Source organism: Ambystoma mexicanum, chromosome 8, assembly GCF_040938575.1.
Source record: "Ambystoma mexicanum isolate Mex_15411 chromosome 8, UKY_AmexF1_1, whole genome shotgun sequence".
NCBI classification, from domain to species: Eukaryota; Metazoa; Chordata; class Amphibia; order Caudata; family Ambystomatidae; genus Ambystoma; species Ambystoma mexicanum.
Window position 1 is genome coordinate 416,102,540 of NC_090929.1, and position 24,083 is coordinate 416,126,622.

The following is a 24,083-nucleotide window of genomic DNA, read 5'->3' on the forward strand; positions in this document are numbered from 1 at the left end:
TAGGATTCTACGGTGTCTTAACCCTGTCACAGTTTGCCTAGGGATTCCATCTCATTGGCGGGTACACCCGGTATTCCATGTTTCCTTGCTTCGCCCTTTTGTACCTGGCACGAGATTACCTACTGCCCCCACCCCAGTTAACGTCCATGGTGAAGACGAGTATGAGGTGCGTGCAATCTTGGACACTCGCCTATGTCGTGGGATTCGCTCCTACCTGATCGACTGGAAAGGCTATGGTCCAGAGGACAGGTCCTGGGAACCGGCCTCTAATCTAAACGCTCCCCGTTTACTACGTGCCTTTTGGTCACACCGCTTGCGTAGTCTCAGGAGAAAGCTTTCTTTGTGGGGGGGTACTGTCACGACCCGGCCAGGTTGGAAATTGCCTTGGCGATTATCCGAGCGCTATTCGGCAAGTAAAAGTCCCTGAGACTACAACTCCCACAACGCCTGCTATCATAGCCGCGTGAAGTACGCGTGACGTTGCGATGATTTCATTTGTTGGGAACGATATATAACTCCCATCTACCCGGAGATCGAGTGCTCCTAAACTGTTGTTAGTTGCGAGCTCCCGGACCCGTTTCTTGAATCCTTGACTAACCAGCGCCTGAATTAACTTATTGCCTTCGCCTTGTCCGTACCTGCTTCCCGACGCCAGCCTCCCTCGATTGTTCCCCTTGGATATTCTGAACCCGGCTTACTCATTCTCGACCTCCTAATTCTAAATCCTTAAACTTTGGTGACCCGATACCTCGAACATCTCCGTAAGGAAATTAGCGTGAAGTGAACGCTCACTTCCCAATTCAATTTTCCTTTTACTTCTGTTGCTTCGAACTATATTTTGGGACGCTTTGCTGTTCACCTTTTGGATTGCTTTGAACCTTTATTTGGGACGCGTTGCTGTTTACCTTTTGGATTGCTTTGAACCTTTATTTGGGACGCTCTGCTGTTTATACTTTGGATTGCCTTGAACCTACTTGGGACGCTCTGCGGTCTTCGCCCTGGTGATCCTAAGATACTGGCAAACTTCCACTCCTCCCTCCCTACAATTCGATACTAGTAGGTTACTGGTATATTATTTCTACGGTGCAGGTAAGAGTGGGGATTGGGGGTGGTGTTGGCTGTTTGTTATCCAACACTACTTGGCTGCATTTTTCTGAACAACTGTTTTCTTTGTTTTGTTCTTTGTCCCTCTAGCTCTGACGATTCTGCTCCGGCCTTTTCGCTCAAGCCCCCAACCTGTCAGGTTTATTTATCCCTGAAGGCTGAGCTCTTGGGAGGGAAGTCTTGGGCGCATCTCCATAAAAGCCCAGGATTACTTGAGCAAAAGGAAATACTGCATACAACCAGAAAACAACCTCTGGATTGTGACACCAGCTTCCATCTGTATTATATACAGCAGCAGTGGCCTGGGAAGACACAAGGCCTAGAAAAAAGGTCCAGAGGAGGAGAGCAGTCTCAGAACCTGGGCCATAATCGCAGAGAAGACAGCGCGTCACTGCCAATGGGTCCCAAGTCAACCAATATGTCCCTAGGGAAATCCAGGAAAGAAGGTCCGGGAGAATAGTCTAAGCCAGATAAGTGGTCCAACAGTACTTCTCATTGAACAGCACGCAACACTGTTCTTCAAACTACAACCAGGACTATATGTAAATCGCACAGGGCCAGGCAGGCACAGACTTGCAGAGTTTTCCAAGACCCGGGATCCACGGCACAAAGGACAGTATGCGGCTACTCTTGCTAGGTTGTCACTAGACACAAAATATGGCTTACAGGTGAGGAAGAATAGCCCAGGGGCAACGCGTTTGCATTGGAAGCAAGACAACCCAGCACCACACAGGTTCAAATCCCGATCCCGCGCTTAGAAACCACAAAGATGGTATTAAGTGCATTATAAATGAACAATTAAATAAATAAAATTACGTAGACAATCTTCAGGAACAAGGCACAGTCTGAGAAGCATAAACAACCCAAGTAATGTAATGCACACCTCCAGGCTGCTGGTCTCCAACATCACCCTAAACCTTGAGTAGGGCCAGAGACACATAGGTCCCGGAAGGGGTCCAAAATGAGGTGAAACCCCTATACCCTTAGAACCTCTACGTGGTTCAGCTGTCACCCAGACACCACAGACACACGGCATCTAGAAAGTAGGCAATGTTAGCTCTGCAAAGGGGGATCTGACAAGCTGCTGGTCAGTTTCACATCTCCAGCACTCCACCACCATTCCAGGCAAGCATGACACATCACCACTGCACCGAGAGAGGGCATGCACACCCGCATGCACACCTGCAACCTGCTGAGCTTCAGCTCTTTCACAGCAGTCACCCCTAATTAATTGCCGCAACAGTGAAGGACTCAACACTAATAACACCCCCATTCCAACAACGTTCAACACAAACAGTACCCCCACTGACAGTTCAACCCAAAAAACCCACGCAGGGTCAGTGCAGGACCAAACGTTGGAGGACCACAAAAAACAACCCAACAACATAGTCAGTGCTTCCCTCTGTCAGTGCGACAAGTGATACACTGTTGTCATGTCAAGCTGCCCTAGACCACCTACACCTCAGACCATAGCCCACCACAACATTGCCCTCCCATGTTGACAGCCCCAGAAGTGACAGTCTAGCCCTCACCAACGCCAATAGCCCTGACAGCCCCCCAACACAGTGTCAATAGCCTCACATTCTATAGAATGTCCCTAAAGCTGGCGCCACAATGATAGCACCACAGCCAATAGACTCCCATCATGGCAATGTCGCACACTGGCAGTGTCCAGCACCAACGGTCTCATACTGACAGCCCTATGCTGACAGTGCCTTTGCACTGACTGTGGTCACATCGGCATCCCCACCCACTGACAGCACATGCTCCACGATATCAGCCAACACAATGAACAGCCCTTTACCAACAACCAACAGACAGTGCCCACTCCAACTGACCAACGACCCACAGTCTGCCGCTGTAGCCGAAAGTGGTCCACACGGACAGACACAGCTCAAAGTCAATAGCCCCCACAGGGACACCCATCTGTACAAAGACATTTCACCACACAACATCGCCCCCACACACTGATGATGCCTACATTGACAGACCCACAACCGACGGTGGCACACAAACAGAAGGCATACAGGGACAGCTTTCAAAAACCAGCAATGCAAATGACAGGGCCTGACAACCAACAGTGTTTCGCAGCACACTTGGATTTCATTGGCATCCCTCTACTGGAAGCCAGGCAACAGTGAGTCTTAATGTGGAGTGCACTACCAACAACCCAGAGTCTCCCCACAGATAGCCACACACAGACAACACTCCACCGTTGCTCACCCGCTGCTCACCCTGATGCTACCCTACAAAGAGGGGTGTTGCTAGGTCTGGAAAAGATCTGGGACTATGCTAATGTCAGGACTGCCGGAACTATGGGCTAGCTAGCTAGCCCCAGGGCTATAGCCCCCTCAGCCCCTCCACCCTAGCAACGCCTCTGCCTACAAACACAAGTGTTTTCAAAACAACCATCCCACAATCAGCAGTGGTTACCAGTGGTCACAGCACAGGTCTTACAATGGCAGGTCCTGACAGCACATAACATCATAATGCCAGCCCTCCGCAATAGCAGTGCCCGGCCGACTGACCACCCTAGTCCACACTGACAGTCCCCATAACCTACTACAGCTTTATACTGATTGTCCTCCCTCAGCAACCACGCTAAAAGTGCCAAATAGCCCCAAAGCCGAAAGTCTGTCATATCTATTACAGCATTTCTTACAGACAGCATCACACCCACTGACAACAGCCAACAACCCACAGCTACAGTCCCACACAGACAGCCCAATGCTAACATCCCTGGAGCCTAACAGTCCCCTCCACACAGTGACAGCAACCTCCACCTACAGACCTCTAGCAACATGCCCTTACCCTGACAGACCGACAGTGCCTATATTGACAGCCCCACAACTATCCGTGCCAAACAACAACTGTATCCCACATTAGTAGTGCCCACACCAACAGCACTATGCTGACAGTGCTACACAGCCAGCAGTGTTCCATTTATGAAGGTTTTCCACAGTGGCCTGCATGCCACGGTGAGAACTCTCTGCCAGCAGCCTCACGCAGAGGTGTCCCACAGCAATTGCCCACACTGTCACCCAGCCATGTACCTACAATGACCCACACTAGCCTTATCACAAATTGACAGTACCCACGTATCCAGCTCCACAGCCGGCAGTGTTCCACACAAACCGTACCCCACATCAGCAGTACCCACACTGGCGGCTCTAGGACAACAACCGACAAGGAATTCACCAAAATGATTAGTGTTCCACAGCTGACACTGCCAGTGCCACCATCATCGACAGCCCTGAAGCGACCGCCCCACAGTCAATCTCCTGCAATTAACAGTGCACCATTAACCAAGAGCCCACAACTGACAGCACTGTCCAGACATACAGGTACACAGCATGCCTTGTGCCACACAGAGAGTGCTCCACAGCAGCAATGTCTCGTGCTGCTAGTGCTCCTAGATCAAAGGATTCCTCCTAACCAACACTGCCCACAGCAACAACCCTCTCCCAGCAGCCCCACATCGAGCAGTGCCCCACATCAACAAACACCCAGAAGGAACCACACTCCACTCTCAAGAACCCTGCACATGATCCGACAGCCCAGTCCCACTGAAGGCTTCCTGCACGAATAGCTCCCATACTGAAAGGTTTCAACAATACCGCTCCACGCTGGAAGTGCAGTCAGTGACAATAGCCCACTTCTGCAGTGACCCAAACGGGCAGCGCCAAACTAACAGCTCCACGACTGATGCCGGAACAACCTGACAAACAGCATGGTGCTCCTAAGGGAATCCGAATGCATAAAAACTCTGTGCTAGACACTTCACACATACTCAATCTACAGGGTTTCCCACAGGACCCTGCTGAAAGGGAGGCAAGAATGAGAGCACCCCCAGCTCCCCCACCCGCTATCATTCCTCATTGGACGCCTGCAGTTGGATCTTTGGGGGTCAACGAGGTATGGGTTCGATCCCCGGTTTTGCATTGGTTTTGGAACCGCACAGAAATGCTGGGGGAGTGCGAGTGCTATGTTGCGTTTATGCCCAGGCCCTTGGGTGAGGGGTCGCTTTGTTCTTCCTGCTTATGGCAGGAATGTTTAAGGTGACTATGGAGTGCAATGTGCGTCATTGCTCAAACTTCGTGATTTCACTAGATGGCGCCTTAGCCTAAGTAGAGTGGGCACCCGGGCTCTCATTCATGCCCCTATCTTGGAATAACTATCAGTACCATTTTTGTGCGGAACATAAAAATTGGCCGTAGGCATTTATTTCCTATGCACAACATAAACCAACCATATGATAAAAAACAGGTGTGCTTTTGGGGACACTGTGTCCAAGGTGAGTGATGCCTTGCTTCCACTGGCAAATCTTTCAGTCCAATTGGCACCCCCTCCTTGGACATGTGCCGCTGCCTAGGACTTTTTGCCAGGTACTGAACCTGTTACTCAGCGTTTCCTGCCCCTATCGCACTTCCTTTTCCCGGGTGGGTTGGGTGGGCATTTTACAACATGGTCCTTCTCCTTCCTCCGAAAGCTATACCCGAGGTGGGTGTGCTTTCTTTTCGTTGTGCCGCTCCTTACCTAGAGGCTCCTTATAGCCCCCCCCCCCTTCTCTTAAGTTATTCCAGTGGGAGCTGCCATCCCCTGGCCCCCTGGTTCACCCATGAAACATGTTTCCATGAAAATGCGTCCTGGGGGTGCCTTATGGCTGCCCTTCCACTGTGTGACCCTCTCCTCTGCCCCCACCCTGCACCTAATCCCCAATGCCCTCTATCATGCCTTCCTTCGTTGCGGCCCAGGGCCTGTGACCAAGTAATTGGTTTGGTGGCTAGCTGGAGCTGGGTCATTTGGACTGGGTTTCATGTTTTGCAATTATAACATTATAGAAATGGATTGTACCGATTGCAAGCTTGATGTATGGTAACGCTGTCCCACTGTATATGCTGGGCTCGCTTTGTCTATTAGTTACCACCCAGCGCTATGTTTCAATTGAATGTAGACTTAAAGAACAAATTATATGCCCTTGATCATGGGGGGGCGATGGCACGCAGTTAATTTGTGTTTTAGTTTTCGAAATGGGTAACAGCAGGGGTGTTGCTAGGTCTGGAAAAGACCCGGGGCTATGCTGATGTTGGAACTGTCGGGACTCGGGGCTAGCTAGCCTTTTGGCTGTAGCCCCTGAGATTCTATCCGGGGCTACAACCAAAAGACCAGGAGCTATAGCCCCCTTAGCCACCCCCCCCCCAGCAACGCCTCTGGCTAACAGCATGATTGCATATAGTATGGGAAGACCGGTGCCCTCGAGAAACTGTGGGCACGCATATCACTGTGTGCTTTTGGACTAGTTTCCTCTGGAATACGCACTACTTGGGGGAATGATGGTGCGTGTCCTATATTACCCGTTTGGAGGAATATTTTACCGACCCATTTGCCATGTGTTTTCGGGCCTATGTGCAAGTGTCGGCGTCATTTCGCCCGCATGCTGGTTCGCGGGGACCGCCGTTGCATTTAGAGTTCCCCGTTTGGAGGAATGTTTTACCGACCCCTGTGCCACGTGTTTTCGGGCTTATGCGCAGGTGTCGGGCGGCCTTTCGCCCGCATGCTGATTGGCGGGGACCGTCGTTGCATTTAGAGTTCCCCGTTTGGAGGAATGTTTTACCGACCCCTGTGCCACGTGTTTTCGGTCCTTTGTGGAAGTATCGGCGTCATTTCGCCCGCATGCTGGTTCGTGGGGACCGGCGTTGCATTTAGAGTTCCCCGTTTGGAGGAATGTTTTACCGACCCCTGTGCCATGTGTTTTCGGGGCTATGTGCAGGTGTTGGGCGGCCTTTCGCCTGCATGCTGGTTCGTGGGGACCATCGTTGCATTGAGAGTTCCCCGCTTGGAGTAATGTTTTACCGACCCCAGTGCCACATGTTTTCGGGCCTATGCGCAGGTGTCGGGCGGCCTTTCGCCCGCATGCTGGTTCGCGGGGACCGTCGTTGGTCGTTGCATTTAGAGTTCGCCGTTTGGAGGAATGTTTTACCGACCCCTGTGCCACGTGTTTTCGGTCCTTTGTGGAAGTATCGGCGTCATTTCGCCTGCATGCTGATTCGTGGGGACCGGGACCGGCGTTGCATTTACAGTTCCCCGCTTGGAGTAATGTTTTACCGACCCCAGTGCCACATGTTTTCGGGCCTATGCGCAGGTGTCGGGCGGCCTTTCGCCCGCATGCTGGTTCGTGGGGACCGTCGCTGCATTGGGAGTTCCCCGCTTGGAGTAATGTTTTACCGACCCCAGTGCCACATGTTTTCGGACCTATGCGCAGGTGTCGGGCGGCCTTTCGCCCGCATGCTGGTTCGTGGGGACCGTCGCTGCATTTAGAGTTTCTTGTTTAGAGGAATGTGTCATATAATGGCGTCTTGGTTGCTGCAGCCTTCCTCGCAATGTTTTAACGGGGGTCGTGAGAGCATCGGAGGAGCTGCTCAGGGACGGTGCGCATCAGTTTCTTTGACCGCAATTTCATAATTTGGGCATGTATTTCAGCCCGCATCCAGTTGGCCATGAGGTGGGACATGTCTCTGGCCACTCTTTTTACACATTTTTGTAAGGGAAGGGACTAGTTCCTTTGGTGGTTTTTAAAAGGGTGCACATTGGCACAGTGCATCGCACATTTCATGCTACGTTGGGCAGCAAGGACTTGCTCCTGGCAATTTGGGGGTAGTTGGCTTCCAGGAAAGATATTTAATGTGTTTATTGCATAGTTATGCTGTGCCTATGAACAGTGTGTCGCAAGGTTAGGAGCTAGGAAGAGTCCCAGGTTTGGGACAGTAATTATTAAAACTATCTGAATTTCTTGTGATAACTGTGGAAATCTGGGTTCTGGCAATATGACTCTGACTCCATGGTAGTTACAAGAGACTCTTTTATTAAGTAGCAGCATATTACATCCAGTTCTTAGAGTCATATATACAAGATGGTAACTTCCAGGTTACAGTGGCAAACACCAGCATCCTCTCTCTCTGTGGGCTACATCTCAACTGACTCCACTAGAACCCCAGTCATATCACAACATTACATCATGTGGCATTCTATGCCAGTCAAACCCACCTTCTCTAGATTCCACAAGGCTGCAGGAGGAAAACACATCACTACAATAACATGAATGTTTCATGTGCTATCACAGGTAGAATGATACATTGCAAGCACAGAGGACCTTGGCGGGTCGGTCACGGTAATGCATGACACAGGGGCAGAGTGGAAAGATCTTGGAAAGGTTTTTGTGTTTGGAAAGACAGTCGGAAAGAAGGGACTGCATCACTAATGTAGAGGATGTAACCTCCAAGGAGATTAAATAGTAAAAGGAAAATAATAGCGTATGGTACTGGAACAGTTTAGGGAACATTGCAAGGCAAGTGCACAATACATACTGTAACCAAAACTTTGTTCCTATCATCATAGGTCCATGTCTAATGTCAGCAGAAGGGTCACCGGACATGTCCGCCAGCAGGACAGTTTTAAATTGAAATGAAGGGGTTTTCTCATTTAAAAGGCATAATCCTGGATATTACTTGCACATGGAAGGTGTCCGGGGCCAAAACAGCCCCCCCCCCCTCACCACTTTAGTGATACTAGAGCTCGCTACGGGTTCAACGTGCCCGGATTTGTCATAGGTCTCTGCAGCATTCCGATGTCGGTGTTGAAGAGCAGTCTGGGGTATGTAGTTTGATAAATATGTGACCAACACAACTGAATTTTGCCATACATAATGGCCATGTAAGCGTTCTTGTTTAAAGAGCTGAGATAGCTCAGTGGGTCGCACGCTTGCTGGAGCCCTCCAATTTTGTGAGGTTGATAAAGGCGTATCAGCTTCAGTTGGGAGGTTAATTGTATGTGAATATGTGCTATGCACATTATGTACTGAAGCAGTATGGCTCCTGCGCACTGGAAGTGACTTGCATCGAGCAGAATGTTGGCAGCAGGCCTATGGTCTGGGAGTTGTCTTACGCTGGGGGGCGGGATCGCCTGGGGTAACTGTTTTGTTTTAATCATGGGAGCGGGTAAAACAGCTCAGTGGAATCAGCACACTGGATTGAATTATTTGGGGAGATCAATCCTCTCAATTTAAGATAGTTTGGTAAGGGCGATGCAGGATTACAGTGCCTTTAGGAACTGTTTGTTCGTGGCTTCATCGCGTAAGAGATTCGTCTGCAAGGAATGGATACTAACACACAGAGGGCTTAATATTTGCAGCCCATGGCTGCACTGGCACAGCTCGAGCTGGAGGTTAGATCAGCGGGTTCAGCGTGCACGCCTGTGATCTGCAGTTTTTTGGTTTGCAGACAGGTTAGCCCACCTGGGGGAGCACGTGTCAAATCTGCAGCTTGCAAGCAATGTTTAAATTATGCCGGAATACCTACATGGTGAGCACACGCATAAAGGAGCTGTGGGCTGCACCATAAACCTACCTTAATTTGTCTTTTGTCTTTGTAGGCAAATCTAATGCAGGGCAGTGGGTTTAATAGCTCACGAATGGAGAGGAGTAGGTACCAGTGGATGATCAATGCTGGAGGGAATGGATGTGTTTGTTTACTTTACAGTTATTGGTCGCCAGGCCTTTAGGTGGACAATACGATGTTGCCCTGTATGTGAAAAGGAAAAATACTGCCCGCAGGAGGGTACATCATCGCCGAGGGGGCCAGCAGCGGTGAATTGCTCTGCACACTTGCGGGATCAGCGTTAACATACGTATGTTTATGTGCAGTCATAGGACATGGAGATATCTGAAGAGGAGGACCGCATCAAGTTTGTCTCAGGAGTATGGCCAGGAATACAGCAGAAATGCCCAATATTTTTGTAAGGTGGGAAACTCCCACGGGATGCAGGTTCAGCATCATTGCGAGAGAAGTGGGGCGTAAACAGGGTGCTCTTACCGCAGGGTTAAGGGTCCCGGGTTTACTATTTTATATATAGGAGGGAAAGTTGTACGGATAAAGTGCACTGAAAGTTTAAAAATATGTTTCAAATGTCCAGGCCAGGGATCCAAAAGTGATTAGTGCACACGTTGTTACAGAGAGTGCAGTTGGGCAACGGGTCTTGCAATAGTAATGGATGGATACATGGATGCTTGGGCCACTGATAGGATATTTTGAAATGTTTGTTTTGGGAGTTTGGCTAAAATATCACACCCAGCCACCTGGTGTTTCTTGGCCTGTGGCTCCAGCCAATTTCCAGGCGGACCAACATGGATGTGGGGACCCAGAGCCAGGCTGCTGATACTGCATACAGATAAGGTAATTCGGCGAGTTAAGCACCAGTGAGCAGTAAGCCGATCATGGATTAAAAATAACTGCATGTTTACTGAGACTTTTTTCGCTCCAAAGGGTCCACCATTGACTGGGGTAATGAGAGTGCTCCCCACTTAAGAACTCACAACTTCATTGTTGGTATGCCCTAGTAGCTGACCATGATCTGGTTATTTATTATTAATTTTGCGGAAATAAATGAACGCTATTTTGTAAAGTTCCATTTTGGAACAAACACACAAAAAAAAAATATTAATTTTGCTTTGATTATTAGCACGCCTCCCAACAAACTGGCATATTTGAAAAATAAGGTATGCTGAGCCAGCAGGGTTAACAGGATGCATTTAAGCTCAGGGGAAACCAATGAACTTGGAAGCAGGACAACAAAAAGCAACACAGGTTCCATGCCAGAAGCATGCCACGTAAATTCAATTAATTGATATCAGTAGGACAGTTGAGATGGTGTATGTATTAATTTCACATATGAAATAACACGGTGCAACCCGCCACTGGCGTGACACGGGGCAGGACCCCGTTTCAATACCCTGCACACCTGTTAGTGAGGGTAGTCACTTTTGGTGATCCCAATAGGCTAGCTGGTAGAGCATGGGACTACCAACCACTAGGTCCTGGGTTCAGGCTGCCTCTCGGACAGGAGAAAGAGAAAACGCATTGAGAAGTACAAGTGAGATGCAGGTGGATTCTCCAATCGAGCAGTTCTGTGTTTGTGTAAAGTTTTTGAATGGGGTCTAATTGTACTAATGTGATTTTTCATTTTGTAGGATATGCCGCCGGACAATGGACCGGCAGAGCAGTAGATAGGTTTGCATCATGCGACAGCCCAATCATTGAAAAGTGGGGTTGGGCACAGGTACCAAGGTTGCAGGTCTTTGTCTGGTAGGTATTATAATGGGTACAAGGAACACTGCATGGTCATTTAAAAGGTAACATCACTGTAATGGTGTATGGTCGGGAGAATGGGCACAGTTCAAGAATGTGTGGTTGCAGCTTCAAAGGCAGGTCACAAGTTCCATTAGGATGTCAGCATTGTCCAGGTACACCATGCGTACGGCAACAAAAGGGTGTATTTGCTGTTCCAGGTGAGACATGCGTATGGGAACGGTAAGTTCCAAAGGATTATCAGTAGGATCGGGGTGTACAGTCCAAGGTGGAAGGCAAGCACCTGGTGATTGAAATAATAAACAGCATGGTTATATATAATATAATTAAAACAATAAACAGCATGGGTCGTGATGGAGGACAACGTAGAGCAGACAAGTAAGAACGCCTTACTACCAGGTGGGGAAGGTGGCAGAGTGGGGGACCACAATCGGTTCCAGGAGTATTGCATGCCCTTTTTTCCAGGTACGGTAGCTCAGCGAGTTGTATTACCACAGCAAACATATAGGGGGGATTCATAGGTCACAGGTTTAAATACGGGCACGGCTGACCGCCTTCCTTTTATCCAGGCAGATAAATGCCAATTTTTAGTTGTGGAATGAGAATTGTACAGAGCCATGGCCGTATTACTTTAGTGAAGGGGTATATATCAGGAGGACAGTGGAAAGGGACAGTTCAGAAAGATGTCGTGGCAGCTGGGGACGTGGATCAGATGCTCTGGGATCATATGCTCACGCCAGGAGTTAAGTCCACGTATCAGCAGAGGAGGAATGATACCCCAGGGTGATAGGGACCGGGGGGCACCATGGTAAAGAGACACCTGGAAGGAAGTATGGTGAAGTAGATTGGCCTGAAATTGGTTGGGGCATTATTATGGGAGTGACTGCCCTGGCAGTCAGATACCAAAGGGGCCATTGTCGCAAGAACGGAAACAGGAGTGACCCATTCAAAGGTTATGGGTGCAAATGACCGGGTGTGAGGAATTCGACCACCCGCATGCAGAGTGTGCGCTCGCCTGGCCTTTTTTGAAGTTTTGTAATGAAAATGAATGATGGGAGATCAACCTCAGAAAATGTGTGGGGCTAACCGCACATATTTTCCTCTGCTCAACGTACAACAAACACATAGTCATATGTACTCCGGGGGGACAAGGCCTACAGGCGCATTCCTCCCTGCTACATTTAGCTGGAATGTGACAGCTATGGGTACATCAAAGTATCTCAAGCAGGGTGAAGGTGACACCTTCCTCCGGCTATGGGCATCCTAATTAAAATATCAACTGCTCCATGGATCTGCCTCCCTATTGTCTAAACTGCTGGTGGCAGCAGATACTAATAAGGTTTAATTGGAATGCGCCTGCTTCAGGCTTGATCTCAGAATGGGCAAGAGGAAGGCAGTACTCACAACTCTTGGATATACAATGTGTCAACTTGAAGCTAGTTCCCTCACCTCTGTATGAAGATCAGTGAATGGCATATCTGGGTCCACCATTTACTGTAGGCAACCCCTGCAGAGTGGACCCCTTTCAGAGGGACGAAATATGTGATTTGAGGGAGACAGAAGTCTGTCCTCACCACAAACTTCAAGGGAGACCTGCGCTTTGATCAAGAGCCACAGAGGGCTTAGTTAACCAGAGAGACACTTTGATCTACAACAGACAGGAAGATGGGTGGGAGTTAGGAGTACATGTTGTCATCTCTTACCTTTCCTGTTGCAAAGCACTCTGGTCCGGACCTCCTGCTTAACAGAAGATTGTTGGTAGAGACTGCCGAGGATTGGTTCATTAAGGTAGGCTTCGCCTGCACCAATCACTGGGGTCCATTTGGCTTTAAACGAGGACTGAGCTCCTCACTCAGCAGATCATCCAATGACTTTGAAGGGAGTAGGAAGAAGGACTTATTTGGACCCTGGCTGAAGGTGCAGTCTGCCTTACATCTTCCATCAGAGAAGGAAGGCCATGGTTTCCAAGAGGGAAGCAAGATACCTCCCCTACTGATTTCCCAGGGAACAGAGGGAGATACATGACACAGAGGACCCGTCCTGCTGCCCCAGAACCGGTAGCCAGCCAGCACACAATGTGCCATGCTAGGTTCTGCCAGCAAGCTTACTTGGAGGGAAGTGCCAGAGAGTCTCTAAACAAAGGACAAGGACGTTGCCTGCACACACTGTCCTCAGCTTTGGGCCGTCTACCTTAAAAGATGACATGAGCCCTGTGAAGAAGCTAGGAGTAGTGCACTGACAAGCATCAAGCACCGTCCATCTTTTAAGAGACACTCGAGCCGCCGAACCGCAACCGGCTGCACCACTGACTGTTGTCACTCTGAAGTCACTAAAGCTGTCTGAGATGCCTCGACTAGCGTTCCAGATCCACCAACCAGCACAGAGACAATGATTCTTGGCCCTGGTAGGCCAGCCAGCAGCCGTACGTCCAGCCTTGCTTGCCGAACTGCCTGCCCCCTGATGCCCACAGCTGTCTTCAATCTCTAACTTGATCGCAGGAGCTGTAAAGTGTCCTGGAACAAGACCCGACGTTGTCGAGCATCAAGATCATCCCAAGTACAAAGTACATTGTGCTTCTATCCCCCTGGTGCTTCTCCAAAGGCCCTTAGTGACATTTATGACCTCTTCTCCTTTGGTGCTGAAACCAAATAACCTTGAACAGTCAAGACTGATTCCTTTACTGAATTCCCTCCTGCCAAAGCCAGAGTCTATCCCTTTCCTTTGTGACACTGTCTGTCGTCTGTGTTCCTTTACAGGGTGGGTTGTATTTTTTAGTGTGCTAGAACTTTCTGTTGTAATAATAATAAAGTAGATATTTGTATACAACCTTGACTGGGCAGTACCTTTTATGTTTGGGTAATAATTGTATTTTTGCTGTGTTGCAACTAACCAACAATCCACTACCTTGCAGAGATAAATCTGCTGTTCTGTCCACGTTATCAAAATTGGACAAGACGGTTTAATTCCGGTGTACTAGAGGTTTGGATTTGATTGATGGTTTAGAAACTGATATTCATCCCTGGACCCCTAGTGCCCCAGAAGTTTATTTGTCACACCTGGTAGTCGGAGGTGGGCAATTCTCGCTGGGCAGGTATCTGAAGTGATCCATACAAAGGTCATTTCAGAGGCTCTCAAGGAAGGGATTTGTGTTGAACATACGGAAAAAGGTTTTCCTCATGGTGGTGTTCACAGCTCTAAAATTGGCAGGATGTGCGTAAGAGGATATTAGGAGTATAGGTGCATGATGATAAGGAGCATATACAAATTAGCACAATCCGAGGGCATTGGATTTATTAGGCATTGTTGTTTTGGTCAACTCCCGTCCCATTTTGAGGGTGATGGTGTGAATCCGTCTGACAAAGGGCTGGACGTCTTCCTCGCAGCAATACTGGTTTCAGTAAAAAAGGCAGGGTGCAAGTAGGTTCCTTGGTGAGTATGACTTGTACTGTTCTGGGGCCATTGGGGCGGCAGGGGAGCCCTCCCCAAAGCGTGGCAGAGTTATGGGTCAGTTCTAGCCGGGGAGAAGCTTTGACGCTACAGTTTCGGCCACGCGCGGTACCCATGGCCGCACTAGTGCCAGGTCCGGGCACTGACACCCTTACGAACAGTTTAGACTCCTCATCAACTGAATGCAGTGGTCCCGGGTCTATTACTGCCTGGCAGTTGCTGACCAGAGGCAGATGTTCGTTACTTCGCAAACCGTTAGTGACACATGTCACCCGTGGACAATACATCTTGTTGAAAGCCCGGGAAATCTAAAAGGCTACCTTGGAGATGCTTTAGGACATTGCTTTGCTAAGGGGCTCGGGCCGGCCCCAATTTGTTTGCTTGACTCCAATAAATGTGATCTTTTGTTTCCAAAAACATACAACGTTTCTGTAGTAATTATGATTGGGAAAGTATTCATTGCGTCTATACCTGGGATATGGTGGGGGGAAGTAGGGGATGGCCCTGGTATAAACCACAGGCCGTATCCCCCAGCACTGCATTCATACTCATTCTATGGATCCCAGAAGGATAAAATGCTGCGTAAGCCTTGTCACGCTTTTAACATGTGAGATGTAGCTTCAACTCAGATGTCATCTGCGGGATCTCAACTGGGTCAATGTGAGGTAATCCCGCATATCCTGCTCCTCATGTTTTCTAATGATAGTCTGTACCACCTCCACACCACCCCCGACCCGCAATGGAGAAAGAATGGAGGTGCAGAGGCTGAGGGAAGAGGAACAAAAGAAAACTCAGGCAGGAAGAGAGACCGATGGGAGATGGGGAGGGGCAGAGCTAGGGACGGAAGGGAAACAGAAAGGACGTGAGGCAGGGGCTGAGGAGGGTTCAGAGTGAGCACCACAGACAGCGTTGGGGGCAGAAACCGAGATGGCCTCGAGCAGAAGCAAAGCGGGTGTGGGCAGCAAGAGTCTCACTGAAGATGACCTGCAGGGAAGGGGGCAGAGAGGGGTGGGAAAAGCAAACCCAGGGTCCTGACGTCCAGGAGATTTTCTAATTTTTTTAAATATCCAAATCTTTCGTCAAATCCTGGATACGCAAATCCTGCTGCCAGCTGTGCCAGACCTGAAGCTTACGGCTCCATAGAAATGCCCACAAACCCTGGCAATAAAAAGCAGAACCGAGAACGACAGTGGAAGACCTGATTCTCCCACAGATAGGGCACGTGCACATGACCTCTTTGCCATGTGCTGGCAAAGGCGTCCGGACTTGACCTCAAAGCACAGGGACCCGTTGTCCTTTGAGGCCTAATAGCAGGGCTTTAAGTGGGCCGGGGCCTGCCGGGGCTGGGCCCCGGCAGGCTCCGAAATTTCGTTTTGAGGCGGGGCCCTGCCGGGGCCCACTAATCTCCCTTGGCAGGCCCGGCCACTACACGAAAAGGCATTTCTTTCTACAGCCTGAAGCTCTCGCTCGTGTGCGAGAGATTCAGGCTTCAGAAAAAAATGCCTTTCAGCCATAATGGTGGCGCCGCACCTGCGAGGCATCCCTATAATCAAGTGATGCACGTGGGCCGGCGCCACCATTATGGAGAAAACGTGAGGCCGCTGGAAGCAGAGGCCTTGCTGTCTAAATACTGAAGCTCCCGCGAATTCGCGGGAGTGTCAGTCTTTAGGAAAAAGGCCTCTGGTTCCAATGGCCTCACCCTTTCAGCCTTAATGGTGACGCTGCCCCTCCCCAGCTGGCGAGGGGCAGCGCCACCATTAAGGCTGAATAGGCGAGGCGCTGTCCCCTGCCAGGCAAGCCAATAGAAAATAAATACAGAGATTAGCACCCTCTCTCCCAAAGGGGAGAGGGTGCTAATCTCTACAAAAGGCTGCCTGGCAGGGGTGCCAGTAGCCCATTGAGCCGGGGCTCGTCAAGGGGGAGTGGCCTAACGGGCCATCAAGACCCCCGCTGTTAGGCCACGCCCCCTCTATGAGCCCCGGCTCAATTTGTAGTGCCACTTAAGGCACTGCCTAATAGGAAGTAGAGCCAATCTCCAGCAGTTAACTTCATTAGCAGATGGCCTTCTTTGGAAATGGGCTGCACAGCTGGTAAGGGAGGGCAGCACCTACCCTCCAAACATGCCTTGTCTGCCAAGTTCAGACAAAACATGAAAAGCAGAGTAGGAAAAGTCCATGAAGTAATACTGGTGTTCACACAATTGCCCAAAATTCTGCTAACTAAGTTCCCCAGACCTAAGATCACTCTCCAAAAATCAGACCTTTAACTTAAGCTCTTCCTCTGTGAACCGCCCAGCTGTATCAACTCAGGGCGCCTCCTGAGCCGGCTGGAATCCTGCAGTTCGCACAGTTCTTTCTACCGGCTCCATTTAGAGTTAAAAAAAATCCTGGTTAAAACATCCTTCTGCTTACGTTAGAAGAAGAAGGCCTACCACTCCTAAGGGGATTCCTCTGGAAAATCACTATTCTTTGAGAAGTGTAATCTGGCATCTGGTGACAAGCATTTCACCTCACAGCGAGGCTTTGGTGTGGGTACCAAAAGGATAGAAAGGGTTTCCATTGCCGTCACATTTCAAATTTTTGTTGAGGAATAGATCAAGCAGAGTAGATGGCTACGTAAATTCAGGTCACACATTTCATTCTCCGAAGACTGACTTTGAACTTCGCGGAGGCAGAGGTTGTGCAGAGGGGAAAACGTACTGAAGTAAGGAAATAGAGGTAGTGAGGGGAGTGAAAGGCTCAGAGAGCCTCTCACCCCAACTGTGCAATTAACGATCTCATTGCTACGCTATGGACAATGTCTAACCTGGAATGTTCCTTGCCAAAATCTCACACCTACCTTGAGTTATACATCTCAATTGCCCCGTAGGAGATCCTACCATTTCAGATCATCACATATGGTACTTGAGATTTCAAACTCACCTTAAGACAGACCTCAAAACTTAAACAACCTGATGAAGCGAGCCTTCGCCCAATGCCGTCTCTGCACACCGACCAGAAGATCACATAACCCAATATCACCTCTTGTGATTTTTTAGCATGCCCACTTCCTCAAAGCCCAGGGTGCACCAAATGTAAAGCACCCAACAACACCTACACCATCATGAATCCAACATCAGCAAACAGAGGCAACCACTCACACACATCGCAAGGCTAGGCACCCCCCGAAACACACTCTACAGATAACCCAACTCTAAGATCTAAGCTTAAATCATTGATACCTGGCAGAACCAGTACATTATGACCTATGATCGCTCCGTGGATCCAGCACCCACGCTCCCCCACACAACTCTTAATACTGAGCTTCTGAATATTTAGTAACAGACCAGTTCAACAAACCCAAATCAGCACTCCTTGCCTCAACCAAACACCTGGCAACAACCCCAAGACGACGGAGACCTTCTTATCAATGAAACACCTTAATTCAAACAAAACATAATGCTCATTTCCTCAAACAAACACCTAAGAACAAACCCTGCACACTATATATCTCTTCATTCAAACACCAATTTTCTTTAACTTCAACAAACATAATAAATCCAGAAAAGTCCCCTTGCCTCACCTTCGGAAATAACCTAACAAAATACTTCTCATGTCACTTTAGAACAAATCAGTCACATGACCACCAAGCAACTTTCAATAAACCCTACAAGATTCCTCACATCCATAGAACATCTGGTTCTGGACCCACTCACCTATATCAATCTTATTTTAGCAGACTAAGCTCTATACGCCTGAGCTCCAGTCAGACACATTACCAACAAGCCTAACAAGACACCTTAATCACTTGAATCACAGTAAAGCAAGCAGAGCATATGTCCATGCCTTGCCCAAACAACCTACAGAAAACCAAACATAAGATTCTTTATTTCCACCAAACAGTACAAAAAACAGCACAAGACCCATCCCATGAATCAAGCAAGATTGACTCCACACAGCATACACCCCTTCAACTCCAAGCAACTTGAACAAGTACACCAAAAACCTCTCATTTTACAAACATTTGACAGCAAACCAAAAACAAGACTTCAGAGCTCCACCAAAAAACAATCAGGACACAGAACTACTCACTTCAAGCCAACATCTCACTCACTTCAAGCAAGTCAAATCTATTGCCCATTGCCTTACTAAACCTAACACGACTCTGCCAAAAAAACCATATCTACATTCAAACATAACACTCCTCACTTCATCCAAACACCATACAACAAACCCAACTCAGCTTAACTTATCATCTCCACAAATCCCTCTTAAGTGAGCTCAACACAAGACTCATCACCTGAACCAAACCCATCATTGCACTAGGGGTGTCACTAGGGGTAGCCAGCCAGAGCAGCTGCTATGCCTGGTTTTCCCTTGCATGCCACAGGCATTGCCCTTGCGACTCTGCGGTGTGCAGTGAATGAAGGCAGTGGTGCTTCTCAAAGAGTGAGTGACTGGCTCTGAGGTCTGGGGCTGTGTAACGAGATGATCCCTGGAACCAGCTTTGACTCCGGAGTTACATATCACTGCCAGGGAGTGCACGCTTAGGCCGTGTAAGAAATAAAACACACAAAGCATGAGCAGGGCTGCTAAGTTCTCGCAGTCCTAGCTGTGCCCCACTACTGCGGTCTCCATATAAGGGAGGAACATTAAGAGAATGTCTTTTGTATTTCTTCATTGTGTCCGAGACCAGCTAAAGATCGCTGCTGAGCTGCTCCTTTTCTTTGATAATGAAAGCATGTTTCCGTCGCATGCAGCAAACATTGTGCACTGTAAACTGAGGTACGGATCTCCTCAGAAAATATGCATATTCGTATATTAGCAAAATAATTACACAGGATGTGCTTAGAAGCCAGAGGCACTGTCATGAAGCTCTATGGAAAACCCTGATGTTAATATTATCAGACATGATCACGAACTGAATGGCATCACTGGGACAATTGAGGCTGCCCTTTACACAAAATTCCAACTAGACGTGCAAGGCGGTGCCTTGTACATGATGATTGTACCAAACATCCCAGCATAGATGGCGTTTTTGCGGCTTTTGATACTGTACTTGGCCAATGATGGCAGCAGCTGCACATGAGAGTCTGTACCTGGCATATGCTGAGTTTACCAGAAATATTAAATATTTACTGGCATTAAATGGCATTGTTGAGCTCTTGCGGCTGCAGTTGAGGCAAAGGCCAGCACCTCGGTATGTGGCAGTGTATCTTGCACATGGCGTCTATACAAAGCTCAGGTGGCATTACCTGGCATTAGATGCCATTGCTGAAGCCTGTGAAAATGCATTGCCATGTGATGGCAGCACATGCGCTGCGAGTCTGCACCTTACATGTGGAGATCATACCCAGGAAACACGATTTTGAGTGCCATTGGATGTCATTTGTGAGGCGTGCCAGGTCCTGCCATCATAGCCAATGATGACAGCACCTCGGCATGTCAAGTTGCAGCGTGCATAGAATGGCACGCCTGGCATGTGAGGCTATAGCAAGCGTAAGACTGGACACTTGGAACTTTGCGGCAGCACCTGGGAAGGCGGGGCTGCCTGCCTGGCACATGTAATGACTCCACGTGGCCCATGAGGCTGCACCTACCATAAGGCAGCAGTCATTTGCCATTTCAGACTATATTGGCATGTGAAGGTGGCACCCATGGCCTGAGCTTGTTCTGCAGGGTGTACTCCTGTCGTATCATGACTCCACCCTATTTAAAATATGGCTGGTAGCTAAAAAGAGTGTTTTGGCTGCTTTAGTAAATATTTACTATTTAATTAATGGGAAGCTTATTTAAGTTGTTTTTACATATGCCATGTCACTTCCGGGTGTGTCACCCAAGGTCATGAGACATAATTTCCTGTGACGTGAGCAGGGTCAAAGGTTCATGTAACATCACTTCCTGTGATATCATTGGGTGTGTGATGTTATTTTTGCTACCACATGCATTTTGATAAATTAACGTCCTTGGATTGCCCCACTTCACCAAACACATTTAAGTAAATCAATCACAAGAATCCTTATTACCACTAAACACCTAAGAACAGACCAACATAACACCCTTCGCCATCACAAAATATGTTACAGTAGAAGCAAAACAAGACTAGCCACCACCACCAAACTATGAACAAAGCAGAGCGCTGCCACCCAACTCAAGTAATTAGAGCAAACATAACATTAGGCTACTTGTCACAACCTTCCAGCTTAAAATAAACCCTCCTGCAGGGTATCTCATGACAGCTAAGCACCTTTCAAAAGCCTCAACAAGACACCAAAACCCTTAAAGACAAGCCTAAATGCAATACTATTGAGCCAAACATTTTACTGCAAACCCAGCACAAGAACCCTATCTCTGCCAAACACATTAAAAACAAGCCTTGGCAATGCCAACAATTCAGGCATTTGTGTAGGCATGGGAAAGGCACTCTGTAACTAACTGGCCATTGATGGTAGCAGGTGCAAAATGGTGTGAGTACTTGCGCCTCTAATAGCAGCCCTGGCAAATGTCTAATACTTATCGACAAGCCACAACTGTTGCCAATGCTTGCTTCTAACAGTACATCAGTGAAGGACGCACAGAGTGCTATAAATCGAGTGGCTGAAGGCAACCTATTTAAGACATTTTTATTACACAAATAACAGGTTTACAACGCCAATTAAGTCATTAAATCTCAGAAGACTGCTTTGATAAAACATTGACAGGTTTGATAGTAAGGCTTGAGCGAAGATGCTGAAAGAGTTCTCATGAGGAAATGTTTTGGGTGGAAAGGGGCAGGAACTGGATGGGAATGGCCACAGGGATTAGCATGGCTGTGGCCCGCCAATGGGTGGGTAAACAACCAAACAACATCTACAAGGTGCATGTCTATCCTCATATGCCATTTCTCCCTCTCTGTACTCTGATGCAATAGTTTAGGTTATAGGTGCCGCTAGCGACACCTAATGGGCCAAACTAAAAATTGAGAGGAAATCAAAACTCAATATTTTAACCTCCACAGAACTCCTTTCTGAAAATTCAACACACATTTTGTCACCTCAGCCTAGCACCTCACATCAAACCAAACTAAAAGCTTTGCACTTAGATGTGTCGCACTTGGTTGGATTGATTAGGATGGGAAATGCATTGCACTTGGATGGACGGTTGGGGGTGGGAAATGCATTCCCCTTGGATGGATTGCTAAGGATGGGAAATGCATTGCACTTGGATGGACGGTTGGGGGTGGGAAATGCATTGCACTTGGATGGATTACTGAGGGTGGGAACTGCATTGCACTTGAATGGACAGTTGGGGTGGGAAATGCATTGCACTTGGATGGATTGTTGAGGGTGGGAAATGAATTGGCACTAACTAACCATACTTAAAACTCACCACTCGGCATACGCGACATCAAACTTTGAACTAAACACAACCATACCTCTACCGCACCAAACTCACTTCACATAACTCAACATAAAAACAAAGCATACACAATCAGACCGCAACACCACACAGCTACCATCCGAAAATGCACCAGCAGTCAGTGACCAGTGTCTCCGAACAGAAGCTGCTAACAGCACATCACGCACTCCCTCTCAACCCCACTAACAAACCCCCAACCCTCATTGCATTGCAGACCCACTAGAACACCAAAAGACCCCGCAAAAGGCAAGAGTGCGCCTTACAGGACCCAGTAACATTAACACTTCCAAAAAACACCATATAAGAAACACAGCAAAACACCCTCGACGCCTTTCAAGAATAGTAAAGCAACCCCAGGGCAAATGAAACACATACCTGTAAACCCAACACACACGTACGGACAAACCCTGCTCACATCTCCCCACCAAACACCGAACCCAACTAAAAACTCGGCATTTCCACACAAAACAACTTACAGACAAATCGTTATCCTCTCCATCAAACCGGAACAAACCATACACACGTTTCCCCCACAAAACACCTTGCGATAAACCAAAATAATACCTCCTGCCCCAAACCCACAGAAAAAAACTGCAGAACCCCAAATTCTCAACTCAACCCAATTCCACAGAGAAACCCAAAACAATACCCTTTTCCCCCACATCTGTCAGAATGATCACCCACTGCCGTGCACCTTTATTTCCCTGCCAATCACTGAGCCTCGGGACATCTAATCACCTTCTAATCCGCTAGCACATTTCTCTGGAAATGCAAGGCAAGATTCTGGAGACATTTTCGCCAGCTCTCCTGGAGTGGTGGAGGAACCAACAGTCGCCAACACAGGTCTGTGTGTCCATCATGGTCACATTTCCCTAAAATGGAGGCCAGCAGCTGCTAGTAAGGAACCCATCATCCAGCACGTGAGGAGACGTCACTCCCAACAAGACTGTTCACACGCCGCAGGACCCAGAGACCCTCATGGGACCCAGTTCCCACCACACAGATCTACATCCCCTACGAGAACACTACACCAACCCACACAGCACTGCGCCCCCCCCCACCAATCCACACTGCACCTGCCAATGGACCCTGATCTTAGAACTCCACTTCTGGGGACCACAGCCAAGCATTCAATGGAGCGTGCCCACCTATTCAGAGAATAACGGCCACTCTTGTAGTAGCATCGCCACTACTACCATCCAGCTAAACCCCCGCCTGGATCCTCCTGCATCCCCCCTCTGGCCTCAATCCTTTTCGCACCTCCGAGTGCTCCTGTCCAGTGAGTGTTCTTTAGACCCAGATCTGGGACCCTAGCCAGCATACTCTGCGGACTGTTCCGAACATCCTGCTGCCCCCCTCCCCTCTCTCCCTCTCTACTCGGTTTCTTCATGCCAGATTCTCCAGCAGTACGTGCATTAACCCTTGCACTACGCCGCATGCGCCCCCGTTCTCAGCGCCTTCAGCACCCCCTCCCTTCGCCACCGACACTCACCTGAGCTCGCAGCAGACCACGGCTCCCGAGCCTTTGGACCGAGTTCTTATAGCATCCTTTGTGAAGACTAGGGATGTACCATCCTGGGCAGGAGGGAAGACGGAGATGCAGCGCACACGGCCCCGCCCCCTTCTACTCCCCCAACAGAGAGGAGGTGAAAGAAAGCGAAGATACCTGCGGCCACCGCAACCCCCCTTCCAAGTAGTCCAGGAGAGAGGCTACCCTTGATCGCCGACCTCATCTCACCCAGAGCGGAGCCTCGGCATGGTACAGTCCGCACATTTATTCTGCCGAATAGCAGCGGGATGCGAGCTCTGCTCACCGATGGGCTAGAACTCAGGGGGAGCACGGCCGGGGAGCGGGTCCGGAGACGCAGTTCAAGTGGAATGGGGACCGACACCCTAACACACAATTCAATAACTACTGCACACTAAACGGTCCCTCCATGGGGCCCCAGGGGTCCTTATTATCACAAAATTTAAAGTTACTCCTTTCATCAGAGTTGCATCGGCTGGGATTGAAACC

At 48.8% G+C, this 24,083-nt stretch overlaps 1 protein-coding gene across 3 annotated transcripts in view; it reads right to left on the reverse strand.

Moving 5' to 3' along the window:
- The window catches only part of DISP3 (dispatched RND transporter family member 3), a 355,755-nt gene extending 332,131 nt beyond the window's left edge, over window positions 1-23,624 (reverse strand). For all 3 annotated transcript variants that reach the window (XM_069609930.1, XM_069609931.1, XM_069609929.1), the window contains exon 1: window positions 23,559-23,624. The gene's annotated coding sequence lies outside the window, so the exon portion shown is untranslated. The remainder of the gene's footprint in view (window positions 1-23,558) is intronic.
- Window positions 23,625-24,083: the final 459 nt, after the last annotated feature.